The sequence below is a fragment of the Otolemur garnettii genome, unplaced genomic scaffold (assembly GCF_000181295.1).
Source record: "Otolemur garnettii isolate 467f Iridium unplaced genomic scaffold, OtoGar3 scaffold00233, whole genome shotgun sequence".
In the NCBI taxonomy this organism is placed as follows: Eukaryota; Metazoa; Chordata; class Mammalia; order Primates; family Galagidae; genus Otolemur; species Otolemur garnettii.
Genome location: NW_003852628.1, coordinates 1,858,051 through 1,862,896, shown reverse-complemented (window position 1 = coordinate 1,862,896; position 4,846 = coordinate 1,858,051). Strand labels below are relative to the sequence as shown.

The following is a 4,846-nucleotide window of genomic DNA, read 5'->3' as shown; positions in this document are numbered from 1 at the left end:
AAAAAAAAAAAAAAAAAAGATTTGTAAATGGGGCAGCCTCCATGCTACAAAACAGAATGAGAGCTTCCACTGGGCAATGGCAGGAAAATGAGTTTTGTGAGGTGGGAACAAATAGCAAAATAGAAAAAAAGCTGACTGGCTGACATCAGGTTACTTCAGTTTGCTTTTTGATAAGAGTTAAAGGAGAGGGGATTTCTTTCTTATGCTGACTCAGATACACTGGAGTCTCTGTTTTCAGGAAAAATTGGTCTCTTTCAGAATCTGGGTGCTTCTTTAAAGTTTCCATTGGATAATGTGGCATTTACTATGAGTGACTCCATTTTGGTTTGGTCTGGTTGTCTGGGGCCCAGCATAGAAGCTCAGTCCAAACAATGCCTCTCTTTTTTGTTTAGCTGCCAGGATTTGGATCCTAGCGTAGAAGACTCAAGAATTTGTGCCACTGTGCACATCTCTTTCTTCATTTGATATCATTTTATTTTATTTTCTCCCAATTTTTACTATAAAAATCTCATACAGAAAAGTTGAAAGAACAGTTAAGTGAACATGTCTGTAATGGTCCCCATTTTGCTATATCTGCCTTTTTTCTGTCTTTGATGCACACTTTGTAAGAAAGAATAAGGGGTGGGTGTGGTGGCTTGCATGTGTAATCCTAGCACTCTGGGAGGCCAAGGTAGGTGGATTGCCTGAGCTCAGGAGTTCTAGACCAGCCTGAGCAAGAGTGAGACACCATCTCTACTAAAAACAGAAAAACCAGCTGGGTTTTGTGGCAGGTACCTGTAGTCCCAACTATTTGGGAGGCTTAAGAGGATTGCTTGAACCCAGGAGTTTGAGGTTGCTGTGAGCTATGACACCACAGCATCCTACCAGGAGGGACAGAGCAGGACTCTGTCTAAAAAAAAAAAAAGAAAAGAAAAGAAAAAAATAATAAGGGCATCTGTTAAATATACAAGCTGGTCCCACTCAACACCAAGAGAAATCCATTCTGCATCTAATACTCTCTCCATGAAAAATTTCCCATATTGACTCAAGCACTAGAGCACCAGCCACATACACCAGAGCTGGTGGGTTTGAACCCAGCCCTGGCCTGCCAAACAACAATGTCAACTACAAGAACAACAACAAAAAATAGGTTTATAATAGGTTAATAGCGGGTGCCTGTAGTGCCAGCTACTTGGGAGGCTGAGGCAAGAGAATAGCTTAAGCCCAAGAGTTTGAGGTTGCTGTGAGCTCTAACCCCATAGCACTCTACTGAGGGCAACACAGTGAGACTCTGTTTCAAAAAAAAAAAAAATTCCCACATTGTCCCAGAAGGTTTTCTGTGGCTTTTTCTTCTTAAGAAAGTCCTTATAGGGGTTCAAACACTGTTAGGGCTGGTCAGGTCTCTATCTCTTTAATCTAAAACACTGACTGCCTTCTCCATTTTTCTTAAAGACATTGTATTACTTTTATTAGAGAAAAAAAATTAAATAGACTCTTTTCTACTTGATTTGTAAACCATATGTATAAACTGGTTGGATAAAATGTTTAAATAAATATGAAAAATTATTTTATTTTTTAATTTACTTAAGAGATAGGGTCTCCCTCTGCCACCAAGGCTGGAGAGCAGTAGGCAGATCATAGTTCACTGTAGCCTAGAACTTCTGGGCTCAAGGGATCATCCCACCTTCACTTCCCAAAGTGCTGGGATTACAGATGTGATTCATTTCACATGATATATATTTTTCAAATACATCTTTATAAGCAGGCTCCTTAGCCAGGCCTTACAAATGGGGGAGTCAACAGACACTGTGTATACTTGACCCAACAAATAATACAAGTTTAGCTAGCACAGGGGGTTGGGGAAAGGATGGCCCCATCTACTCAAGAAGGTTGAAGCGGAAGGATCCCTTGAGCCCAAGAGTTTGAGGTTACTGTGAGCTATGAAGCCATGGTTGACAGAGTGAGACTCTGCCTGAAAAATAAATAAATAAATAAAATAAAATAAAAGTTAAAAGAAAAGTAATGTTGTCATTAGGGAGGTGATTCTATAGGGAGGACAAAAATTGTGGAGATGCTAAAAATAACTATTTCTTTTTTTTTTTTTTTTAGACAAGAGTATTACTTTGTTGCCCTCGTTAGAGTGCTGTAGCATCACAGCTCACAGCAACCTCAATCTCTGGGGCTCAAGAGATTCTCTTGCCTCAGCCTCCCAAGTGGCTGGGATTACAGGTGCCTGCCACAATGCTTGACTATTTTTTAGAGGTGGGGTCTCACTCTGGCTCAGATTGGTCTTGAACCAGTGATCTCTGGCAATCCATCTGCCTTGGCCTCCCAGAGTGCTAGGATTACAGGCCTGAGCCATGCCTCTGCCTTAATGACAAGGCTATTTTTAGAGATAGGGTCTCGCTGTAGCTTCAGCTGGTATCAAACTCCTTAGCTCAGGCCATCTACCCACCACATCTTCCCAGAGTGCTAGGATTACAGGCAGGAGCCAGTGTGCCCAGCCACTGTCTCCTATTTTTAGAAAAGGATTTGAGCTCAGATTGTCTAAAAGTTGGCAAAATTTAAGGAATAACAATCCAAAAATTTTCTTTAAAGATTTGTAAGTAAATACCGAAAGAATAAAAAGCGGGAAAAGGTAAAAAAGATGTGCCAGCAACCACAAGTTAATTTTGCCATTTTTGAAAAGTAATTTAAGGCTGGGCATGGTGGCTCAGGCCTGTAACCCCAGCACTTTGGAAGGCTGAGTTCAGGAGGATTCCTTGAGGCCAGAGTTCTAGACCAGCCTGGGCAACACTGTAAGACCTCTTCTCAAATAAAAGAAAAAGTAATGTACTGACAATAAAAATTTTTTTTTAAACTTCCAAAAGCTTAAGGAACAGTGACAATAAATTTTAACAGGCTGTGCGTGTGGGGAAGGCATGAGGGGGCAGCTGTTGTTTATAGAACTTGTTTTTGACGCAAAGCTCTGTATTTTCTAATTGTCTCATTCTTGTATATTACTGTAACATTTAAAACATTATCTTTATTTTAAAATCAGATTTGAAATATTTCTGTCTTTCAAAATATGGAGTACATAGATGCTGTCTATCTAAAGTTGAAGGAACAAGATATATAGAGCTTTAAAAAATATTACTGAACGTTGCAAAAATAACTTAGAACAACAAAATTTAAATTGAGAGGCGCGGCCACAGCTAAACACATTATGTGCCCAAGTTGCTAAAACAAGAAACGGTCCTCTAAGGGCTCCGATTCACAGACTTTGCGAAGGGACCTGCCAGCCAGAAGAAATAAACTCAGCAACTGTAAGCAGCGGTCTGGCCTTTCGCGGGCCGCAGTGCACACGTGTTGGTCTGGAACATTTTGAAGAGGCATTTAATGGTGGCCTCTGCGGACCAAAGGAGCGGGCGTTAGAAGACTCGTTTTCAAAGCAAAGCCCTTTTGGACGATCTGGGGCTTCCTAACATGTGTTTGTATAACTCTGGGTGTAAAGGAGGCTGGAGCCAAGGGAGGACCGGGTAAAGGACGATGGGCTGAAGGGACTCCCGCGGACCGGCCCCTCCGGGCAGATCCCGTACCAGGAATACTTCCTCCGACGCCCCAGCTGTGGATGAGCACGCGATACTTCGGTCCGGATCTGGGTCCCTACCTGTCCCGGCGCTCGCCCGGTGGCCTGCTCGGAGGCGGCGGCGGGCTAAGATCTCCTTTCCGGCTTCACTCTTGGAGCCAGTCGAGGGGCTCCCCGGGATCGGCCCGGCCCAGGGAGCCCCAGGACCGGCCGTCGAGGTAGTCTGGCCTCTTCCGGGGAGGGGCGTGGTAGCCGAAGGCCGGCGCTGGGGGTCTGAGATCCGGCCCAAGGGCGGGCGGGGAAGGCTGCCCCTCCTCCCGGCCGCGGTGGCGCGCCGGAGCCAGGGCGGGGCCGGGATCTGGGAGGGCTGCGGGCGGAGCAGGGGAGGCACCGCTGCCGCGAGCCGGGCAGGAGAGGAGCCAGCCCCATCACTCCCAGATCTGGGCCCCCTCCACTCCCGGGAGGTCCCTTACTTTCTCCATGTGGTCACCAGTGATCTGAGATCCCCCCCCCCCCGCTCCGGCATCCGCCTTGGGAGTGGTCCTAGCCTCCCACCTCTACCCTCACCCATATCCTGTTTTCTTTTCATTCCGGCCTCTGCCTAAAGCTCTCGCCACCATTCATAATATCTATCGGATCAGGCACCGGTCCACTGCAAGCTAGTAAATGGTTTAAGCTGTGACCCTGACCTTGGACCTGACTTGAAACACTTGGATAAAAGCTCCTATCCGCAGGGATTTTCTCCAATTTACGTTATGTCCCAGGGATTAGATTCTCAGAAGCCCACGCCAGTTTTTAAACGGAACCCCTCTGCCACACATACTTTCCCGCCGCAATAACAAACCTAAACACTCCTACTTTAGGAGCCAGCTCCCATCCCCGAGCCGCTCAGCTGTAGACAACTATATTAATCCGGAATTTCAGTATCAGTAAGGACAGGCCCATGACCCATTTTTCTCCCTTTATCTCTGCCCTTGGGCCTTCGCAGTTCCTTCTGATTGCCCAAGATCGTCCCAGAGATCGCAAGGTGACTGACCTCAGCCACCTGAAAGCCAATCTGAACACCAGGCCTCCCACACTTTTGTAAACCATTACATTAGTCCAACTTGCTCCTATCTGCCTCCCTGCTAAGTGCTGTATACTTATGATCCAATGGTGCCTCGCCTGAGAAACTGAAGCCCAACGATACATAGTCTATGCCCAAAGTCCAAGTCGCTAGCTTGGGGGTCGCGTCCAGCAAGAGAGGGTTTGAGCCTGGATTCCCCAGGCCCCTGTCCCTAGAAACCTCAGCCAGGCCCC

General features: G+C 46.2%; 1 protein-coding gene across 1 annotated transcript in view; it reads right to left on the bottom strand.

Annotated features, from left to right (window-relative positions):
• The window catches only part of FBXO17 (F-box protein 17), a 20,288-nt gene extending 16,531 nt beyond the window's left edge, over positions 1 to 3,757 (bottom strand). Inside the window, exon 1 of the mRNA XM_012812951.2 lies at positions 3,629 to 3,757. The gene's annotated coding sequence lies outside the window, so the exon portion shown is untranslated. The remainder of the gene's footprint in view (positions 1 to 3,628) is intronic.
• Between the last annotated feature and the right edge of the window lie 1,089 nt (positions 3,758 to 4,846).